The sequence below is a fragment of the Bos javanicus genome, chromosome 7 (genome assembly GCF_032452875.1).
Source record: "Bos javanicus breed banteng chromosome 7, ARS-OSU_banteng_1.0, whole genome shotgun sequence".
Lineage (NCBI taxonomy): Eukaryota > Metazoa > Chordata > Mammalia > Artiodactyla > Bovidae > Bos > Bos javanicus.
Genome location: NC_083874.1, coordinates 9,109,589 through 9,134,325, shown reverse-complemented (window position 1 = coordinate 9,134,325; position 24,737 = coordinate 9,109,589). Strand labels below are relative to the sequence as shown.

The 24,737-nt window shown below is 37.5% G+C and overlaps 2 pseudogenes; both read left to right on the top strand.

Moving 5' to 3' along the window:
• The first annotated feature begins 2,630 nt into the window (after nucleotides 1-2,630).
• Nucleotides 2,631-8,103, top strand: LOC133251821 (olfactory receptor 7A10-like; annotated as a pseudogene).
• A 209-nt stretch (nucleotides 8,104-8,312) lies between these two features.
• Nucleotides 8,313-24,180, top strand: LOC133251820 (olfactory receptor 7A17-like; annotated as a pseudogene).
• Nucleotides 24,181-24,737: the final 557 nt, after the last annotated feature.

Here is a 24,737-nt window from a genome sequence, read left to right as displayed (position 1 = left end):
GTGAGTGTTTACAACTTTTTGTGATCAAATCAATCCATCAGCCATAGATTTCTCCCTCCATTGCATTTTAATTTTTTGTTTTCATTGCTGAACTATTTGAGGTGTCACTTTAACATTCTTCAGTCTTAAATCATTGATTTAAACAAAAATATTAGTGAAATTTCCTCTATCTCATTAGTGCTAATAAATTACTTGTGTACCTATTTCCAATGTAGCAAGAAGATCCCCTGGAGAAGGAAATGGTAACCCCCTCCAGTATTCTTGCTTGGAGAATTCCATGGACAGAGGAGCCTGGTGGGCTATAATTCATGGGGTTGCAAAAAGTCAGACATGACTGAGTGACTAACACTTTCACTTTCCAGAGCTGAAGTTATTGAATTGTAGTCTCTTTCTAATTATTTCTGATGAAACTCCATTCTGTTTTATATAATGGACATTTCACAAATTACACAGATTTTGCAAATTATATTAACACCAGTAGTGCACAAAGTTCACTTTTCTCCACATTCTTATAATCACTTCTTAGCTCTAATATTTTTGACAATCACCATTATAACAGGAATAGCTGATATTTCATTCAGTTTTGACTTGAAGTTCCCTAATGAACAGCATTGTTGCGTGACTTTTCACACACTTGTTGACCATTTGAATATCTCTCTGGAAAACATCTACTCATATCCTTTCCCTATTTTTATTTATTTATTCCCTATTTTTTATTCAATAAATACTGGGTTGTATGTTCAGTAGTCTCAGTTGTGTCTGACTCTTTGCAACACCATGAACTGTAACTCTCCAGGTTCCTCTGTCCATAGAGTTTTCCAGGCAAGAATACTGGAGTGGGTTGTCATTTCCTCTTGCAGGAGATATTTCTGACCCAGGGATCAAACCCACGTTTCCTCTGACTCCTGCATTGGCAGGCAGATTCTTTATCACTAAGCCACCAGGAAAGCCCTGCTAGGTTGTATGAGTTCCTTTTATAGTTTGAATATTAACTCCCTTTCAGATATCTTGTTTGAAAATATTTTTTTCCAGTTCCATATCTTTTTTTTTTTTTTTTTGGTCATGCTGTTAGTTTGTTTTTTATTTTTTCCTGTGGATGCTGTCTAGTTTGATGTAGTACCACTTGGTTATTTCTTATTTTGATACTTTGTTGACATGTCAAATCCAAAATAAATATTTCCAAGAACTATGCTAAGAAATCATTTCCATATGTTTTTCTATAGGATTTTAATGGTTTTAGGTCTACTTATGTCTTTAATTCATTTAGGAGGAATTTCTTTGACTACCATAAAGTAGTGGTCCAATATCAATCTGCTCTACGTAGCTGGACAATTTTTCCAGTATTACTTATAGAAGAGGTCATATTTTCCCTATTTTATATTAATGTGTTCTTTGTCATAGATGAATTAACCATCTAAGTGTCATTTTATTAATGGGATACCAGTTTTGTTACATAGTAATACATGTCTGTTTTTATGCTAGTACCCTGCTGTTATGATGACTGTAGCTTTGTAGTATATTTTTGAAAGCAGAAGGTGTGATGACTCTAGCTCTGTCCTTCTTTCTCAAGATTATTTTGGATATTTATGGTTTTGTGATTTCTTATGAATTTCAGGATTGTTTACCTGTTTCTGTGAGAAATGCCATTGAAATCTTGACATGGATTGCATTGAATCTGTATATTTGCTTTGACTAATATAAACATTATAAGAATAATATTTTTTCGAATCTAGAAACATGGGATACTTTCCATTTATTTGTATCTTCTTCGATTCCTATCAACGATGTCTTGTAATTTTCAGGATAGAGATACTTTCCCTCATTGGTTGAACTTATTCCTAAGCATTTGGTTGGTTTTAATACTATTGTAAATACTACTGCTTTCTTTATTTCCTTTTTGATAATTTGATATTGTAGAGTAACTAGCCTCCAATTAAAATAAATAAATTTAAATTAAAATAATTGTTACTTATTTTTATATGTTAGTTTTGTATCCTGCATTTTAATGAATTTTTTTTATTAGCTGTAACATTTTTCACATATTTTTTTTTAGGATTGTATTATAGGTATGTCATCTGCAAACAAAGACAGTTTTGCTTATTTTCCAAGTCTTACATGTTTTATTTCTTTTTTGTTCTTTAACGCTCTGACTAGGGACTTCTAGTACCATGTGGAATAAGAGTGGTGAGAGAGGGTACCCTTGTCTCGCTCCTGATCATACAGGTAAAACTTTAATTTTTTTCACCATTTATTATGAAGTTAGCTGTGGGTACATCATATGTGATGTTTTTATGCATGTTAGGTGCTTTTGCTTTTCATCTTCTTACACTCAAAGACTAGACAGTAATAGGAAAATTGTCAGCAAACAATATGAATTCTAGAAATAAATGATAGAATTTTTAATAAGGGTGGAACATAACATGGTGACAAAAAAGCTAAAAATGGGAAAATTTCCTAATCAGGGATAGCAATAGGGAATCCCACAGAGGATTAGGTCCATACACAAAAGTATTGATGTTAATTTTGTTACTGCAAAATATAAACTAACCGTTTCAATTTTGTGGGTGAAAGCCATTTGTGTAAAGATAGCTAATGATAGTTTTCTCCTTTCTTATACTCAACTTCAACAAATGGAAGAAGAGAATCTTACAGTAGTTTCAGGATTTCTTCTTCTGGGATTTTCAAACGAACAAGAATTGCAGCCCATCACATTCATGATTTTCTTTTTTATGTATCTGATCACTGTGTTTGGAAATCTGGCTATCATCCTAGCCACCATTTCTGACTCCCACTTCCACACACCTATGTACTTCTTCCTCTCCAACCTGTCCTTTGTAGACCTCTGTGTTACCTCTACCACCATCCCAAAGATGCTGTGGAACATCCAGAACCAGGGAAAGCTGATAAGCTATGAAAGCTTCATTACTCAGATGTACTTTGTCATACTCTTCGTAGGGTTGGATGACTTTTTCCTAACAGTGATGGCCATGGCCTATGACCACTTTGTGGCCATCTGTCACCCCCTGCACTACACAGTCATTATGAATCCATGGCTTTGTGGCATTATGCTCCTGGTCTCCTGGATCATCAATGTCTTGCATTCCTTCTTACAAACCTTAATGGTTTTGCAGCTTGGCTTCTATACACATTTAGAAATCCCTCATTATTTCTGTGAACTTAATCAGTTGATTCAACTTGCCTGCACTGATACCTTTCTTAATGACATAGTGATGTGTTTTGGAGCCCCACTTCTGGGTGGTGGTCCCCTGGTTGGTATCATTTACTCATACGCTAAGATAGTGTCTTCCATTTGTAGATTCTCATCATCTTAGGGAAAGTATAAAGCATTTTCCACTTGTGCATCTCACCTTTCAATTGTCTCCTTATTCTATTGTACATGCTTAGGAGTGTACCTAAGCTCTGCTGTTACCCACAGCTCACACTCAAGTGCAACAGCCTCATTGATGTACACAGTGGTCACACCCATGCTGAACCCCTTCATATACAGTCTGAGAAATAAAGACATAAAGAAGGCTATGAAAAAATATGTGGGGATAGCAACAAGGTGCAACTGTCCTGGAGTTGAACAAGGCCATGTGAGTACAGGGTTCATAATATTGGAGCCAGAAGGTATGATTTCAGCAGTTTTACCTCTTATCATTTTCCTGCTCTCCCAAATTATTTTCTATTTCAAATCATATGACTTTGAATTTATTTAAAATTCTTTTTCTCAAATAAAAAATATAATATCAAGCCTTACATCAGAAAGTGAAGAAGAGCTAAAGAGCCTCTTGATGAAAGTGAAAGAGGAAAGTGAAAAAGTTGGCTTAAAACTCAACATTCCGAAAACCAAGATCATGGTATCCAGTCCCACCACTTCATGACAAATAGATGGGAAAACAGTGGAAACAGTGACAGACTTTACTTTCTTGGGCTCCAAAATCACTGCAGATGGTGATTGCAGCCATGAAATCAAAAGACACTTGCTCCTTGGAAGAATAGCTGTGACCAACCTAGACAGCATATTGAAAAGCAGAGACATTACTTTGCCAACAAAGTGAGAGGGTAACAGGCAGGAAGGCCACGGGTCTCCAAACGGAGGAAATAGGTTGCAAGTGTCAGACATTTTTTTTTATCTCCCTCTTAAGTGTCAGAAAACAAACTAGTGATATGTTTTTTCCCCTTCTGTATACAAATTTAAAAAGATGTTTCTCTTAAAATACTATGTTGCCATAATGACACTTGGTTCCACCTGAACTTAACTTTTCTCAAATCTTGAGCTAACCAACGCATTTTTCTTCTGGAAATGTTTGTCTTAAGCTATGTTAATGTACTATGCATTTACCCCAAACCCTGACTTCAAGTAGTTTCCCCCTAAAGGCTCAGAACTGACTTGACAAACCAGTATGTTATCCTCATATATTGTTCTCCTTATCCATGTAAATGGAACTATTTGTATGGTAATCTGCCATTCTACAAGATTCAAGTCAATCAGTTTATGGCCCAGGATCACCAGCCTGGTGCCAAGATTATCTCAAAATGCATCTTGTGGGTGAGGGGCCTGGTGCCATTCTCTGAGTTTTTAGGCATTTCTCTTTCACTAACAGACTGCTAGTAACTATATGACATCCAGCATATAAAAACTAGCTATAAAAAATCTAGCAGGTGGGTATTCTTTCTGTCCCCTTCTGATGTCTATGTCAGAAGCTTTCTCTATCTCTTTTATACGTTAATAAAACTTTATTACACAAAAGCTCTGAGCGATCAAGCCTCGTCTCTGGCCCAGATTGAATTCTTCTCCTCCAGAGGCCAAGAATCTTTTCATCTTTCCTGGTTCAGTAACAACCTTTCAAAAGGTCCATCTAGTCACAGCTATGGTTTTTCCAGTAGTCATATATGGATGTGAGAGTTGGACTATAAAGAAAGCTGAGCACCGAAGAATTGATGCTTTTGAACTGTGGTGTTGGAGAAGACTCTTGAAAGTCCCTTGGACTGCAAGGAGATCCAACCAGTCCATCCTAAAGAAAATCAGTCTTTAATATTCATTGGAAGGACTGATGCTGAAGCTGAAACTCCAATACTTTGGCCACCTGATGCGAAAAACTGACTCATTTGAAAATACCCTGATGCTGGGAAATATTGAAGGTAGAAGGAGAAGGGGACGATAGAGGATGAGGTTGGATGGTGTCACTGGCTCATTGGGTATGAGTTTGTGTTGGCCGTGGGAGTGATGATGGACAGGGAGACCTAGCACGCTGAAGTCCATGGGGTCACAAAGAATCGGACACAATTGAGGGACTGAACTGCCTGAAGCCATGTTTTGTTTTGTTTTTTAAGTAAAAGATTAGTCATGAGTTGTACACTCCCTTGGAAAGAAATACACTCAGAAACGATCACATTTATATGTTTATATATGATTTAAAGGAAAGTCTCAGACAATTTTTTTTTTCCTTTTGGGGCCATCATTTTTCTATATCTCTATAGTAATTTATACAATATATATTGTATTTTATATCCAGTCACTGACTTTTATTCTCCTCACTAGGATCCTATTCTCTTATTCAATTCCATGTCCACAATGCCTGCCATGGCCACTGGCAAAAAATAGGTAATTAGGTATATGTCTCCATGTGGAGTATTTATTCAACACAACTTAGAATAAACAAATTCACTTAATATGTCCTTGGAGTCATTGTTGCTGTTCAGTTACCAAGTCGTGTCTGACTCTTTTTGACCCCATGGACTGCAGCAATCCAGGCTTCCCTGTCCCTCACCATCTACCAGAGGGTGCCCAAGTTCATGTCCATTGAGTAGATGATGCCATCCAACCATCCCATCCTCTGTTGCTCTCTTCTCCTTCTCCCTTCACTGGTCTTTTCCAGTGAGTCAGCTCCCTTGCATCAGGTGGCCAAATGATTGGAGCTTTAGCTTCAGCATCAATCCTTCCTATGAATATTCAGGATTGATTTCCTTTAGGATTGACTGTTTTGATCTTGCTGTCCAAGGGGTTCTCAAGAGTCTTCTCCAGCATCACAGTTCTTTGACACTCTACATTTTTTATGGTCCAGCTCGCATATCCATACATGACTACTGGAAAGACCATAGCCTTGACTATACGGACCTTTTTTGGCAAAGTGATGTCTTTGCTTTTTCACACATGTCTAGGTTTGTCATAGCTTTCCTGCAAAGAAACAATTGTCTTCTAATTTTACGGCTGCAATCACCATCCACAGTGATTTTAGAGCCCAAGAAGAGGAAATCTGTCACTGCTTCCACCTTTTTCCCATTCTATTCACCATGAAGTAATAGGACCAGTTGCCATGATCTCAGGTTTTTTTTTCCAATATTGAAACATAGGTGACCCTAAATATGACAAAGCAAAGTTTAAAATTATACATTGTATGCAAATATTTGCTTTTCAAGTTGTAAATCTACTTATTGACATATGGAAGATTTGTGTTTATCTTTTAGAGGGTTTATATAATGGAGTGAAAGACTTGTTGGATTGTTTCATGTGTTTCAATGGGATTGGTCATCTTCCTAAATCTGTTTGAAAATGTCGTGCTGCCTACATATATAAATCCTTCCATTTCTCTAGATGATATGCCTCAATCTTTTCTAAATTGCAACATCATGTCTAAAGGAGTAGTGGACTAACATATTATTCATTCCATGTCTACTTGTAGAATGAACAAGATGTTAATCTTCATGAGATGTTATGACACAGGAGAGTTTGAATTCCTTTCCAATCATGTGATTCAGGGACAGCTGATTTTCTGCATGAAAATGCAACTCCTTCTCACCTGTCCAAGTTCCCTGGAACAGAACCTCACTTTTTAGTAGAGTTGTCTGAAATAAACTATATCAGAGTTATCATGAACAGTGTCCTCAAATATCAGAACAGAGATCACTGACATGAGAAGTAGTGAACTCTTAGAACTGTCCTCAGTTCAGATGACTTTGTTATATCAGTTAACTATTGTTATATAATAGATCTTCAGAAAATCAAGTGGTTTAATTGAATGCCTTTATTATTAAAAGGGGCTACATGATGTGAAGTTATTCTGAACTCTAGTGAGTTCCTTATGAATGTGGAGTCAGTTGTCAGGCTCTGTGGTGGGTTTTAGGGCTCGTCCATGCCCCATGTGTGTCTATAGTGCCTTTTGGTCTCGAACAAATTTATGGTCAGTTTACTTCACTTCTATTTTTTAAATTGTATTTACAGAAAAAAAAACATATTTAGCATATAAATTACTTTGACTTCAATGCACTGATCCTATATGTTTGTGACATTTTGCTTTTGTCATAGTTAGAAAACATACCTTCCACTCATTTTAAGGGTGAATCAGCTACCTTTGTGCTTTCTAGATCATACTTCAACCATGAGATTTTTTTCATTTAAAGAATTCCAAATAAATAAATTAATTAATTTACAAAAAATAAAGAATTCATTGGCATATAATGAACATAATAAACTGCACCTGTTAAGTGTAAATTTTGATGAATTAAAGAAACTTTACAGAATCAAGAGGGCATACTGCAGTTTTGCATTTGTACATATTAATAATTCACGAAAATAAGCTTTAAGGGTTTTATACGTAGCAAAAATTTAGTTTCCATAAACCTCAATTTTCTTACTTCTGAAGGTGCAAGCATGCTAAATTGCTTCAGTTGTGTCTGATTCTTTGCACTCCATGGGCTGTAGCCTGCCAGGTTCCTCTGGTGAGATTTCCCAGGCAAGAATACTGGAGTGGGTTGCCATTCCCTTCTCCAGGGAATCTTTCTGTTCCATGTTTCCTGCATTGGGAGGTGGATTCTTTACCACTGAGCCATCTGGGAAGTCTATATTTCTGAAGGTACTGTGGGATTAAAAAAAAAAAATTCAGAGAGATGTATGGTGAATTAAAAAAGTGTGTGGAAATATTTAATTATATTCAAAGAAAACATTCATGGGAGTGGTCTGTGTATGTGCATTTGTACACATTCTTCTTTCAAATAAGCACAAACACATTTATGTACAATTGCATAGACAATTATGATCTCTTCTTTTACAGTGAAAGAGAATTTGAGAGGAAGTTGAAGATGATAGAAATCAAAGAATGAATGTTTGAATTAGCATGAACAACAGTGCAGGAATTTAGAAACAGAATTAAAATAGGATGATTTTCATAGTAAATTATTTTCCTATATTTATTCCTCAAATGCCTCAGAATCAGACCATCAGACTTACATTTATGAAAAGGCCATTTACTGGGTCAGCTAGAGCAGGTAGCCTGTCTCCAGAAGTACTTAAAACTTAGTCTTCTATTAAGATGGAATTTCAAGGTAACATAGCCTCACCCAAGGTAAGTTAAACAAATGAAATGAGAGGCTTAAACTTAGTTGTCTGAGACAAAATTTTATTTAATATATAATTAAACTTATATAATACATTTTTATAATATATAAACTAACATATTCTAAGGTTTTTGGGATTTGTAGGTAGACATCTTTTGGAAGTCCTTATTTTGTTTACTGGTTTCCCAAGTGGCTTCACTGGTAAAGAATTCACCTGCCAATGCAGGAGATGCAGGTTTGATCCCTGGATCAGAAAGATCCCCTGAAGGAGGAAATAGCAGCCCACTCCACTATTCTTGCCTGGAAAATCCCATGGACACAGGAACATGGCGGGCTACAGTCTAAAGAGTCTGATGCAACTGAGTACAACACATTCTGTTTACTATACAGTCTTTTCAGAAGTATACTAAATGAAGTCCCTTGAGGTTTGTAATATAAATCATACACAGAATATATGGTAGCCTCTGAATTGGTTGAATATGTTTTTCATTAAAATCTTATATTAGCAAAATATATGGTGAAGAAAAATTTAACACACCTGACTCTTAACACATGACCACAGTCTTGCAACTCAGACAGTGGTCCATAGATTAGGACCTGCAGCAACAATATCATCCAGGAGCTTGTTAGAAGTGCAGAGTTTCTGGGATCACAGGAGACATGCTGAATCAGAATTTACATTTGAACTAGTGTCCTTAGTTCCCTAGTTTACTCCTGTGCACATCAAAAAGTTGAAGTGTTGGTCCAGAATTTATATTCTTACCATTCATATTTGTGTTTGATGATTATTTGTTGGTGTTATTCTCTGCATTGCCAGTGTCACCAGCCTGTCCCTCCAGACAATGTCAAATATCCCCAGGAGGAAAATCATACATGGTTGATAAACACTGCTACAGAGTTTGAGAACTGCAAGGATCCTGACATATTTCTAAATAAGATTCTATTCATTAATTAGACTATAACATGAGCAGATTACTAAATCCCTGTAAACCCCACTCTTGCATGAAGAACAGAGATCCTAATAGTAACTGTTCATAGAGAATAGGACTCCCCCAGTGGCTCAGTGGGTAAAGAATCTGCTTGCAATGCAGGAGACACAGGAGATGCCTCTTCTATCCCTGGATCAGGAAGATCCCCTGAAGGAGAAAATGGAAACCCACTTCAGTACTCTTGTCTGAAAAATCCCATGGAGAGGAGCCTGGCAGGCTACAGTCCATAGTGTTACAAAAGAATCAGACACAACTAAATGACTAAGAATGCATAGACAAGACTTTTCAAAACAAAGTTAGACAATATATATAAAGTGCTAAGGCCTAAATATATCTCTTGTAATTAACAAACTTTTAATACTGAATTTTAACTAACACTTCTACTGCTATATAAATATGAAATCCCTCATTATTTTGCAAAAGTGTCACAAAGCTAAGGACTGTATTATAAAAGTTTTATGTATAGAAAAAAAAAAGTATCCCCTTTGTTATGAAGGGAAAAATCAAACTTCTAGGAATATCAGGAGTTTTACCCCCATCACAAGTCAAGGCTTTGGAAGTCCAAGAAACGTAGGCAAGATGAGTCACTCAACATTATAAACTGGAAAAAACAACTTAAGGTTAGACCTCTGGAAGTCAGGAGAAGTATTAGATAAGGAATAATAAAAATTGAATTCACCCGGTTTATAGCCCAGTTGCATAGGAACAGAGATTCAACAAGGAAATTATTCTTTCTGTTCAGACCAGTGTCTGGCAAGAAGATCAATTATTTAGAAGCATTTGTAACAAGAGAGAAATGTGCTAATGCGCAGACAGGGAATTGTATATAGTTCCCTACTGCACCCTTCAGGATGGACAGGATGTGGTTGCTTGGTGAAAATTCAAAGTATTTTTTAGATGCTAAAAAAGAGACATGAACATTGAACTCAGTAAGGTAATGTTCAGTGATAATAATGAGATATTAATAGGAATGAAAGCTCCATCAGAAAAGGGATGAGAGGCAAAAAAGTGCTTCCAGTTAAAGTAGGACTTATGTCCAAGTATCTTATTAATTAACTGGAGTGCAGAAATAGTGTACTAGCTGTGTAGAGGTATAAAATGAAATGAAAACATTTCTTTCTAAGTTTTAGGATGACATATTTGACCATGTTTACTTATTGATAAGAAAGATCCACACCAAGGAATTCTTGCAAATGCATCTTTGCAAAAGTCCTTGTGGTTGTGAGAAACATATTTCACAGTATCTTCTATGAATTTTAGATGTGAGAAGGGGTATGCTAATTATCTTACTTTGCAATCATTTCATTACCTATGAGGGTAGATACGTTTGTGGATTTATTAGCCATTTACTTTCTTTTTTTTTTTTTTCCTCTAATTTTATTTTATTTTTAAACTTTACATAATTGTATTAGTTTTGCCAAATATCAAAATGAATCCGCCACAGGTATACATGTGTTCCCCATCCCGAACCCTCCTCCCTCCTCCCTCCCCATACCATCCCTCTGGGCCGTCCCAGTGCACCAGCCCCAAGCATCCAGCATCATGCATCGAACCTGGACTGGCAACTCGTTTCCTACATGATATTTTACATGTTTCATTGCCATTCTCCCAAATCTTCCCACCCTCTCCCTCTCCCACAGAGTCCATAAGACTGTTCTATACATCAGTGTCTCTTTTGCTGTCTCGTACACTGGGTTATTGTTACCATCTTTCTAAATTCCATATATATGCGTTAGTATACTGTATTTATGTTTTTCCTTCTGGCTTACTTCACTCTGTATAATAGGCTCCAGTTTCATCCATCTCATTAGAACTGCCATTTACTTTCTTTATCTCAAATTATCTGTATGACTCCTTGCTTTGGTAGAGAAGAATCAGAGAAACTTTATTCATATTTTTGATTGCAAGAGACACGTGTACCCCAATATTCATCGCAGCAGTGTTTATAATAGCCAGGACATGGAAGCAACCTAGATGTCCATGAGCAGATGAATGGATAAGAAAGCTGTGGTACCTATACATAATGGAGTATTACTCAGCCATTAAAAAAATACATTTGAATCAGTTCTAATGAGGTGGATGAAACTGGAGCTGATTATACAGAGTGAAGTAAGCCAGAAAGAAAAACATCAATGCAGTATACTAACGCATATATATATGGAATTTAGAAAGATGGTAACAATAACCCTGTATGCAAGACAGCAAAAGAGACACAGATGTATAGAACAGTCTTTTGGACTCTGTGGGAGAGTGAGGGGGGGATGATTTGGGAGAATGGCATTGAAACATGTATAATATCATATAAGAAATGAATCACCAGTCCAGGATACAGGATACAGGATGCTTGGGGCTGGTGCACTGGGATGACCCAGAGGGATGGTACGGGGAATTCATGTTGAGGTATGGCAAATCCCATACAATATTGTAAAGTAATTACCTTCTAATTAAAATAAATAAGTTAAAAAATAAATAAATAAAATGCTAAAAAAAAAAGAATTGGACTTTTTTTTCTCACAAAAAAAAAGTTTGTGGCTGTTTGTCATTTAGTTCGTTTATCTATATATAATGTATTGGAGGGGAACTGTGGGTGTTTATAAATTTTGTGTGGTCAAACCTATCCATCAATTACACTGTGTGTTCTCCGTTGTTTTTTATTTTTAAGTTTGTTTTTTCCCCTGAAGGAGATGAGCTGTCACTTTAATGTTTCCCACTTGCAAATCATTGTTTTAAGCAAAATGATGCTAAAATTTGTGACTCATTAGTGCTAATATGGGGGTTCCCAGGTGGCCCTAGTGGTTAAGAACCTGCCTGCCAATGCAGGAGACATAAGAGATGCGGGTTTGATCACTAGGTTGGGAAGATTCCCTGGAGGAGGACATGGCAACCCATTCCAGTATTCTCGCCTGGAGAATTCCTGTGGACAGAGGAGCCTGGCATGCTGCAGTCAATGGGGTTGCAAAGAGTCAGACACGATGAAGCAACTTAACACAGCACAGCACAGTGCTAATATATTGCCCTTTACACTTTTTCCATGTCAACGAAAAAAAGTGCACACCATGAAAGTTGCATGTTAAGTTTTATTTGTAACAATAGGAGGTCTGCAGCCCAGAATACAGCACCTCAGATAGCTCCAAAGAGGTAGGGGGGAAATGATGGCATATATGTGACTTTGGTATGCAGTCGAGCACATATTTTTTTAATAATTATATATTATATAAATATATAATATAAATATATATCCCCTCCTCTTGAGCCTCCCTTCCTCCCCCTGCCACCCCACTCCTCTAGGTCTGGGCTCCCTGTGTTATATAGCAGCTTCCCAATAGCTAGCTATTTTACACATAGTAGTGTATTTATGTCAACACTACTTACTCAGTTTATTCCCCCTCTTCTTCCCCCACTGCATCCACAAGTCCATTTTCTATGTCTGCATCTCCATTCCTTCCCCACAAATAGGTTCAACAGTACTATTTTTCTATATTCCACATATAATGTATAGTTTTTTTTAATTAAAATTTATTTATTTATAGTTGTTTTAAAACCGCTCTACTTAACCTAATTTTATTCTCACTGACAATTTTCCATAAATTTTTAGATTCTTTTAAAACTTCACTTTTTATATTATCCACACAGACTCCATATACTTCATAAGTACTCTTTTGTTTGAATGGAGTCATTTTTCCTACCCCTTGCTCCATTTTAATATTTCCTCATGGACTTGCCTCCAATCACTAGTCTAGTGATGATTCATTGTTTATGGCCATTCAACATTTCATGGTGTGCCTGTGTTACCCTCACTTTTACTCTCATATTCTTTACAGTCATGTTGCTTCTTTAATCAATGCTACTAATAGATGTTGAGATAGTTATGTTTGAACTGTGGTTGGAATCATGGATGATTTTGTCACCCAGGGTACACTGAGCAATATTCTGGTTTCTTTTTTTTTTTGTCTGTCACATGGGTGGCTCCACAGGGGCCACAATGTATAAGACAGATTCCACCACAGTGATCTGGACTTGAATGTCAATCATGCCAACTCTGAAGATCCTCAAATTAAAGACTATCTGTATTTTAAATATTGATAGCTGTCTTCAGACTGTTTACCTAAAAAGTTATAACACTCATGTTTCTGCCAGAAAAATCAGAGCATGCCACAGCTGTTAATTCAAAGCTTCTCACTCCAAAGTGTGAGATCTTTAAGTTTTTCCTCAAGGTGATGCTATGAAAGAGATTTCTTCTTGTTTTCTCAAATTATATACTGAGGTAAAGTAAATATCTATATATTTGGTCACCACTTTGATTTGCCTATTATTATTATGTACCCATAAGTTATAAGTCAATTTTTCCACAGTTAATAGCCTTTCAGACAATTTTTACAAAAGATTGGTTTTCAGTTGACTTTTAAGTGACACTTTGGAAATAATTTTAAAGATATTTACTTAGTTAAATGTGTTTATTGTCTTACTTTGAGTTTCTTGCTTTATCTAAAATAGTTTTATCCACCAACTATTTTATATGTAAATTTCAATATGTTTATCTATACTGTGTTGGTTCTTCTTACACTGATTCTGTAACTCTCATTTTTTGTTAAGATGTTTGAGGGAAGGAGGAAATTTTATTTTTGCAAGCTTGATAGATGTTTGTGCTAGTTGTTTTTTTTTTTTTTTTTTTTTCAGCAAATCAATCCTTCTAAATAAATTGAAGTACAGCCTTGTCATATATTGTGTGTTCATAAATAACAACATACTTCAGTCAATTCATTCAACAAAAAATAATTGAGCATGTACTACATACCAGTTCACTCTAAGAATATTATATATCATTTTATTTTATATCTAGTTCATTGCCAATTTAACCTATACTGATATCATAAGTTACTGCTACTGTATTTCTTGTTCAATTATTTTTCAACACTCCATTTAATTTTATTTACTGCATTTGTTTTTAAATTCTACTATTTTAACCTGGTTTCAATCTCCTTGCCATTCTTTTTATTTCCTAATTTTTCATTTTTATAAATTTATTTTTGTACAAGTGTATCTACATTTACACACTTGGTTAAAACACAAAGGTGAACAAAGTAGAAGTTCCTGACTGTTAAGATCTATCATCATAGTTGAGAAAATAGTGTACAATGAATGAAATGTGTATATAATACAATGTCCAGAATGTAATAGGAAAAAATTAAAAATAGGAAAAACTAATGATACTATTTTGTTACTAATAGTAACAAAAAATGTTACTCTGTAAAAATGTTGGAATAATCAAGGTATGTGCCAGTCTTGAGAAGTCATTGTTAAAGCTTGGGCAAAGATCAGACCTAGAACTAGAGTGAGCCCTTAGGACTCATCAGAAAAGGAACAAAATCAAAGAATAACAAAGAGAAGATGCTACATATAAAAAGAGAGAAAGAGTCTGGCCTCCTCTGCTATTAGATCATGTAAAACCAATTAGTCAAATGAATAGGAAATAGGCACAGGAAAAGCAAGTTTTGCTGTCTGTATGAAAATTAACCAAGTTCATTTTACACTCACTGCACATTTTATACATACTGTTGTGTAGTATTGGTTTATTCTTTTTGCTCATTTTTATCTTGGGCTGTACAGTCTGTGTCTCACTACATCACAACTTTATCTCTTGGATTACTTTATTTTTTTCTCTTTTATTACTTTTCCTAGACATCAAAGAAATACAGCAACACATGAAATGTTCCAGAATCAAAGGAGTCTTTTTCCGCATATTTTCTCAGGGAGTGTTTCAGCTTATTGGGGATCTTTATTTTCTCTTGTGTCCATCTCTCTCTCTTTCCTTTTCTTTCAGAATGTATACCTATATCTTAAAACCCAGTTTTACAGAAATAATACAGATAATACACAAAAATATTTTTTACTGAAAAAAGTTATATATTTTTAATGCAAGATATCAACCCCATGGACTGTAGCCCACCAGGCTCCTCTGTCCATGGAATTCTTCAGGGAAGAATACTGGAGTGGGTTGTTATTCCCTTCTCCAGAGAATCTTCCCAACCCAGGGACCAAATCCAGGTCTCTCATGCTGCAGGCAGGTTCTGTACTGTCTGAACCACCAGAAAAACCCACATACACAAATATATTTGTTTACTGAAAAAAAATATGGATTGTTAATACAAAGCATAAGGTGGCCATGCCACAACTGAACCCCAAGTTTTTTGGTACCTGGAAAATTTAAAACTGTAAATTCTGGAAATAAATAAAAAATTATTTACAAATAACCTGACCTGATCAATTTGAGTTTTATCATCTCTAAGTTTATCAGGGTCTCTAGGGGTGAAATATAGATGAAAGTAACAGTCTAGGAAGACAGGGTCTACTCTGTGTTTGTGTTTCTGCCCATGTCTTGTGAAGCGTGCAAAGTCCTGAGACCAGGGGGACCTCACGTATTCTGATGTGACTAATATACAGAGGCCAGAGCTCAATCAACAGAAGAGATTCATTTACACATACAGGACATCTTTGCAACAATTTGTGTGGATTAGAGAACCCTGTGACTTGAAGTTTCGGCAGCAACAGGGAGGCCAACTTGTTTTTCAGTATCCTCTGACGCCATATCTCCTCATTCTCCCTCCTGCTCATGTCACTCCACACACTGAACATCTTTAAATAAGTAGCTTCCTAAAGCCTTTGCACAGGCTGTTCTCCTGGCCTGACACACATTTCATCTGATATATTTGTGGCTCCTGCTTCCTTTCCCTGAAAGTCTCTGTTCAAATGTCACCGTATTTCCATGTCTTGCATGAACATTTCCCCAAAACTACACTCTTCTTCACTCTTTCCCTTTTAGCAGCATGCAAATTTCTTCAAAGCACCTGTCACCCTTTGGCATGCTAAATAATTTTTTATTTGGTCATGTGTTTTTTTCTCCATGGCTGGATTTTTAGGAGCTTTTATTTTTCAGAATGCTCCAATCTTTGCCTAGGCAGCACCTGGAACATTATACTGAATTTGTATTCCCAAAATGAAGGAAATAGCTTTTCATTAAATGTGCTGAATAGATGATATGTTGGGGAAAATGCTAAAAGCAGAAAAAGTTTTCTAATTAGAGATGAAGTTGTTGTTGTTTACTCGCTAAATCATATTAGACTCTTTGCCACCCCATGGACTATAGTCCACCAGGCTCCTCTGTCCATGGGATTTCCCAGGCAAGAATACTGGAGTGGGCTGTCATTCCCTTCTCCAGGGGATCTTTCTGACCCCGGGATCAAACCAGCATCTTCTGCATTGCAGGTGGATTCTTTATTGCTGAGCCACCTGGGAAGCCCAGAGATGATTAGCTTAACCAATAAAGGGGAACTGGTCTGTGAATAAAATGTTGAAATTAATTTTTTGACAGAAAAATGTAAATGATAGCATTTCAACAATGTGAACCATGCCTGATTGTGTGAAAATTAGTCATGTTATTTCCCCCCCCCCTTTTTTTTTTTTTTTTGAGTTACCTCCACCACTAAGGTGGCATAAGGAACCAAACAGGAGTTTCAGAATTTCTTCTGAGTTTTTCAGAGGAACAACACTGCAGCCCCTCATATTTGGGTTTTTCCTCTCCATGTGCCTGAACACTGTATTTGGAAACCTACTCATCATCCTGGCTGTCAGCTCAGATTCCCACCTCCACACCCCCATGTACTTCTTCCTTTCTAGCCTGTCCTTTGTAGACATCTGTGTCACATCCACCACCATCCCAAAGATGCTGTGGAGCATCCAGACACAGAGCAAAGTTATAACCTATGAAGCCTGTATCACCCAGGTGTGTGTGTGTGTGTGTGTGTGTGTGTGTGTGTGTGTGTTTGGCATGCTGTTTGCAGGTTTGGATGACTTCCTTCTGCCAACAATGGCCTATGACCACTTTCTGGACATCTGCCACCCCCTGCACTAGGTGGTCATCATGAACTCCTAGCTCTGTGGAATTCTGGTTCTGGTTAGCTGGGTCATCAGTGTCCTGCATTCCTTGTTAGAAAGCTTAATGGTGTTGAGGCTGTCCTTCTGTAGCAAGGTGAAAATCCCTCACTATTTTTGTGAACTCAGTTAGTTTATCTTGCCTGTTCTGACAACTTTCTTAATGACATGGTGTTGAAATTTGCAGCTGGGAAGATGGCGGAGGAGTAGGACAGGGAGAACACTTTCTCCCCCCAAATTCATCAAAAGAGCATTTAAACGTCGAGTGAATTCCACAAAACAACTTCTGAATGCCGGCAGAGGACATCAGGCGCCCAGAAAAGCAATCCAACTCTTCGAAAGGAGGTAGGAAAAAATATAAAAGACAAAAAAAGAGACAAAACAGGGAGGGACGGAGTTCCATCCCGGGAAGGGAGTCTTAAAAAGAGAGAAGTTTCCAAACACAAGGAAACCTTCTCACTGCCGAACCTGTGCCGAGCTTTGGAAGCACAGAGGGCAACATAACAGGGAGAAAAAATAAATAAACAATTAAAACTCGAAGATTGCGAGTCCTACGGTAACTCCCCCAGCGGAGAAGCAGCGCAGACGCCTGCACGCGCCATTAGCAAGCAGGGGCTGGGCAGGGAGGTGCAGCGCGGGCTGCATCGCTTAGAGTAAGAATCTGGCCTGAAAACCCTGAGCACTATCTAAGCGAAATAATTTGGGCTAGCAAACCAGACTGTGGGATATCTACCACGCGAAAAGCCAACCCCAACCTAAGACACCGCGAGGCCCGCGCACTGAACAAAGGACTGAACACAGATAGCCGGCTGCAGACCTTCCCCCTCCGGTGACAGGCAGCCAGAGCCGGAAGGGGGCAATCGCAGCCCCAGAGAGACACTATCTATAAAACTGTAAGCAGGCTTCTTTGCTAACTAAAACTTCTTGGGGGTCTGGACGGTCAACATCTGCCTGAGAAGGTGTGCCGGTTTTACACCCAGATAACCGACTGGCGGGGAGGCGATAAGTTGCAGCATTGGCGCTCGCCAAACACCTCATCACTTGAGCTGCTCGGACCTGGGAAGAGCACAAAACTCAGGCCCAACTGAGTCTGCGCCTCTGAGGACTACCCGAGTGCCTGAACCTGAGCGGCTTGGACCTGGGAGGTACATGCAACCCAGGGCCAGCCTCGGATTGTTCCCGGCGGAACAACCTAGAGCCGAAGCAGTGTGGGCAGGGAGGCTACATGCGCCGTGAGCGGGGGCAGACCCAGTGTGGCTGAGGCACTGCGAGCGCACGCCAGTGTAATTTGTTTGCAGCATCCCTCCCTCCCTCCCCACAGCGCGACTGAACAAAGAGAAGAAATACAGCTCCACCCATCAGAACACCGACACAAGCTTCCCTAACCAGGAAACCTTGACAAGCCACCTGTACAAACCCACACACAGCAAGGAAAAGCCACAATAAAGAGAACTCCACAAACTGCCAGAATACAGAAAGGACACCCCAAACTCAGCAATTTAAACAAGATGAAGAGACAGGAATAGCCAGCAGATAAAGGAAGAGGATAAATGCCCACCAAACCAAACAAAAGAGGAAGAGATAGGGAATCTACCTGGTAAAGAATTCTGAATAATGATAGTGAAATTGATCCAAAATCTTGAAATTAAAATGGAATCACAGATAAATAGCTTGGAGACAAGGATTGAGAAGATGCAAGAAAGGTTTAACAAGGACCTAGAAGAAATAAAAAAGAGTCAATATATAATGAATAATGCAATAAATGAAATTAAAAACACTCTGGAGGCAACAAATAGTAGAATAACAGAGGCAGAAGATAGGATTAGTGAATTAGAAGATAGAATGGTAAAATAAATGAATCAGAGAGAATAAAAGAAAAACGAATTAAAAGAAATGAGGACAACCTCAGAGACCTCCAGGACAATATTAAACGCTACAACATTCGAATCATAGGGGTTCCAGAAGAAGAAGACAAAAAGAAAGACCATGAGAAAATACTTGAGGAGATAATAGTGGAAAACTTCCCTAAACTGGGGAAGGAAATAATCACCCAAGTCCAAGAAACCCAGAGAATCCCAAACAGGATAAACCCAAGGTGAAACACCCCAAGACACATATTAATCAAATTAACAAAGATCAAACACAAAGAACAAATATTAAAAGCAGCAAGGGAAAAACAACAAATAACACACAAGGGAATTCCCATAAGGATAACAGCTGATCTTTCAATAGAAACTCTTCAAGCCAGGAGGGAATGGCAAGACATACTTAAAATGATGAAAGAAAATAACCTACAGCCCAGATTATTGTACCCAGCAAGGATTTCATTCAAGTATGAAGGAGAAATCAAAAGCTTCTCAGACAAGCAAAAGCTGAGAGAATTCTGCACCACCAAACCAGCTCTCCAACAAATACTAAAGGATATTCTCTAGACAGGAAACACAAAAATGGTGTATAAATTCGAACCCAAAACAATAAAGTAAATGGCAACGGGAACATACTTATCAGTAATTACCTTAAACGTAAATGGGTTGAATGCCCCAACCAAAAGACAAAGACTGGCTGAATGGATACAAAAACAAGACCCCTACATATGTTGTCTACAGGAGACCCACCTCAAAACAGGGAACACATACAGACTGAAAGTGAAGGGCTGGAAAAAGATTTTCCATGCAAATAGGGACCAAAAGAAAGCAGGAGTAGCAATACTCATATCAGATAAAATAGACTTTAAAAGAAAGGCTGTGAAAAGAGACAAAGAAGGTCACTACATAATGATCAAAGGATCAATCCAAGAAGAAGATATAACAATTATAAATATATACGCACCCAACACAGGAGCACCGCAGTATGTAAGACAAATGCTAACAAGTATGAAAGGAGAAATTAACAATAACACAATAATAGTGGGAGACTTTAATACCCCATTCATACTTATGGATAGATCAACTAAACAGAAAATTAACAAGGAAACACAAACTTTAAACGATACAATAGACCAGTTAGACCTAATTGATATCTATAGGACATTTCATCCCAAAACAATGAATTTCACCTTTTTCTCAAGCGCACATGGAACCTTCTCCAGGATAGATCACATCCTGGGCCATAAAGCTAGCCTTGGTAAATTCAAAAAAATAGAAATCATTCCAAGCATCTTTTCTGACCACAAGGCAGTAAGATTAGATCTCAATTACAGGAGAAAAACTATTAAAAATTCCAACATATGGAGGCTGAACAACACGCTGCTGAATAACCAACAAATCACAGAAGAAATCAAAAAAGAAATCAAAATTTGCATAGAAACGAATGAAAATGAAAACACAACAACCCAAAACCTGTGGGACACAGTAAAAGCAGTCCTAAGGGGAAAGTTCATAGCAATACAGGCACACCTCAAGAAACAAGAAAAAAGTCAAATAAATAACCTAACTCTACACCTAAAGCAACTAGAAAATGAAGAAATGAAGAACCCCAGGGTTAGTAGAAGGAAAGAAATCTTAAAAATTAGAGCAGAAATAAATGCAAAAGAAACAAAAGAGACCATAGCAAAAATCAACAAAGCCAAAAGCTGGTTCTTTGAAAGGATAAATAAAATTGACAAACCATTAGCCAGACTCATCAAGAAACAAAGGGAGAAAAATCAAATCAATAAAATTAGAAATGAAAATGGAGAGATCACAACAGACAACATAGAAATACAAAGGATCATAAGAGACTACTATCAACAATTATATGCCAATAAAATGGACAACGTGGAAGAAATGGACAAATTCTTAGAAAAGTACAACTTTCCAAAACTCGACCAGGAAGAAATAGAAAACCTTAACAGACCCATCACAAGCATGGAAATTGAAACTGTAATCAAAAATCTTCCAGCAAACAAAAGCCCAGGTCCAGACGGCTTCACAGCTGAATTCTACCAAAAATTTAGAGAAGAGCTAACACCTATCCTGCTCAAACTCTTCCAGAAAATTGCAGCGGAAGGTAAACTTCCAAACTCATTCTATGAGGCCACCATCACCCTAATACCAAAACCTGGCAAAGATCCCACACACACACACACACAAAAACTACAGGCCAATATCACTGATGAACATAGATGCAAAAATCCTAAACAAAATTCTAGCAATCAGAATCCAACAACACATTAAAAAGACCATACACCATGACCAAGTGGGCTTTATCCCAGGGATGCAAGGATTCTTCAATATCCGCAAATCAATCAATGTAATACACCACATTAACAAATTGAAAAATAAAAACCATATGATTATCTCAATAGATGCAGAGAAAGCCTTTGACAAAATTCAACACCCATTTATGATAAAAACTCTCCAGAAAGCAGGAATAGAAGGAACATACCTCAACATAATAAAAGCTATATATGACAAACCCACAGCAAACATTATCCTCAATGGTGAAAAATTGAAAGCATTTCCTCTAAAGTCAGGAACAAGACAAGGGTGCCCACTTTCACCATTACTATTCAACATAGTTTTGGAAGTTTTGGCCACAGCAATCAGAGCAGAAAAAGAAATAAAAGGAATCCAAATTGGAAAAGAAGAAGTAAAACTCTCACTATTTGCAGATGACATGATCCTCTACATAGAAAACCCTAAAGACTCCACCAGAAAATTTCTAGAACTAATCAATGATTATAGTAAAGTTGCAGGATATAAAATCAACACACAGAAATCCCTTGCATTCCTATACACTAATAATGAGAAAACAGAAAGAGAAATTAAGGAAACAATTCCATTCACCATTGCAACGAAAAGAATAAAATACTTAGGAATATATCTACCTAAAGAAACTAAAGACCTATATATAGAAAACTATAAAACACTGGTGAAAGAAATCAAAGAGGACACTAATAGATGGAGAAATATACCATGTTCATGGATTGGAAAAATCAATATAGTGAAAATGAGTATACTACCCAAAGCAATTTATAGATTCAATGTAATCCCTATCAAGCTACCAAAAGTATTCTTTACAGAGCTAGAACAAATAATTTCACAATTTGTATGGAAATACAAAAAACCTCGAATAGCCAAAGCGATCTTGAGAAAGAAAAATGGAACTGGAGGAATCAACCTACCTGACTTCAGGCTCTACTACAAAGCCACAGTTATCAAGACGGTATGGTACTGGCACAAAGATAGAAATATAGATCAATGGAACAAAATAGAAAGCCCAGAGATAAATCCATGCACATATGGACACCTTATTTTTGACAAAGGAGGCAAGAATATACAATGGATTAAAGACAATCTCTTTAACAAGTGGTGCTGGGAAATCTGGTCAACCACTTGTAAAAGAATGAAACTAGAACACTTTCTAACACCATATACAAAAATAAACTCAAAATGGATTAAAGATCTCAACCTAAGACCAGAAACTATAAAACTCCTAGCGGAGAACATAGGCAAAACACTCTCTGACATACATCACAGCAGGATCCTCTATGACCCACCTCCCAGAATATTGGAAATAAAATCAAAAATAAACAAATGGGACCTAATTAACCTTAAAAGCTTCTGCACATTAAAGGAAATTATTAGCAAGGTGAAAAGACAGCCTTCAGAATGGGAGAAAAAAATAGCAAATGAAGCAACTGACAAACAACTAATCTCAAAAATATACAAGCAACTCCTACAGCTCAACTCCAGAAAAATAAATGACCCAATCAAAAAATGGGCCAAAGAACTAAATAGACATTTCTCCAAAGAAGACATACAGATGGCTAACAAACACATGAAAAGATGCTCAACATCACTCATTATCAGAGAAATGCAAATCAAAACCACTATGAGGTACCATTTCACACCAGTCAGAATGGCTGCGATCCAGAAGTCTACAAATAATAAATGCTGGAGAGGGTGTGGAGAAAAGGGAACCCTCTTACACTGTTGGTGGGAATGCAAACTAGTACAGCCACTATGGAGAACAGTGTGGAGATTCCTTAAAAAACTGGAAATAGAACTGCCTTATGATCCAGCAATCCCACTGCTGGGCATACACACTGAGGAAACCAGAAGGGAAAGAGACACGTGCACCCCAATGTTCATCGCAGCACTGTTTATAATAGCCAGGACATGGAAGCAACCTAGATGTCCATCAGCAGATGAATGGCTAAGAAAGCAGTGGTACATATACACAATGGAGTATTACTCAGGCATTAAAAAGAATACATTTGAATCAGTTCTAATGAGGTGGATGAAACTGGAGCCTATTATACAGAGTGAAGTAAGCCAGAAGGAAAAACACCAATACAGTATACTAATGCATATATATGGAATTTAGAAAGATGGAAACGATAACCCTGTATACGAGACAGCAAAAGAGACACTGATGTATAGAACAGTCTTATGGACTCTGTGGGAGAGGGAGAGGGTGGGAAGATTTGGGAGAATGGCATTGAAACATGTAAAATATCATGTATGAAACGAGATGCCAGTCCAGGTTCAATGCACGATACTTGATGCTTGGGGCTGGTGCACTGGGATGACCCCGAGGGAGGGTATGGGGAGGGAGGAGGGAGGAGGGTTCAGGATGGGGAACACATGTATACCTGTGGTGGAAAAAAAAAGTAAAGAAAAAAAAAATAATAAAGGTTGTGCCCTGCAAAAATTAAAAAAAAAAGAAATTTGCAGCTGGGCTGTTGGGTAGTATTCCCCTTGTTGGTATCTTTTACTCTTATTCTAAGTTGGTTTCCTCCATACATAGAATTGCATCAGCTTAAGGGAAGTATAAAGCATTTCCCACCTGTGCGTCTCACCTCTCAGTTGTCTCCTTATTTTATTGTACAGGCTTAGGAGTGTACCTTAGCTCTGCTGCTACCCACAGCTCACACTCAAGTAAAATAGCCTCTGTGATGTATACTGTGGTCAGTTATAAAAAGCAAATTTTCCTGGGCTGAAGAAGGGCTTACAGTTGAAGCTTGAAATGTTCAAAGCCTCAGAGCCAGAAATTTCAGACCTTTGACAGTTTAAGAAATCAGAAATTTCTCATTCGATTTACTCCTTGGAATTTACCTTTCTTTGACTTCAGGTCCTCCATACACTTTGCTGCTGTTCAGTTGCTAAGTCATGTCCAACTCTTTACGACCCAATGGACTGCAGCATGCCAGGCTTCTCTGTCCTTCACTATCTCCCAGAGTTTGTTCAAACTCATGTCCATTGAGTCAGGGATGCCATTCAAGCATCTCATCTTCTGTTGCCCCCTTCTCCTCCTTCCTTCCATCTTTCCCAGCATCAGGGACTTTAAAAATGGGTCAGCTCTTTGTCTCAGGTGGCCAAAGTATTGGAGCTTTAGCTTAAGCATCAGTCCTTCCAATGATTATTCTGAGTTGATTTCCTTTGAATTGACTGGTTGGATCTCCTTGCAGTCCAAAGGATTCTCAAGAGCCTTCTCCAGTACCACAATTTGAAAGCATCAATTCTTCGACACTCAGCCTCTTTCTGGTCCAGCTGTTGC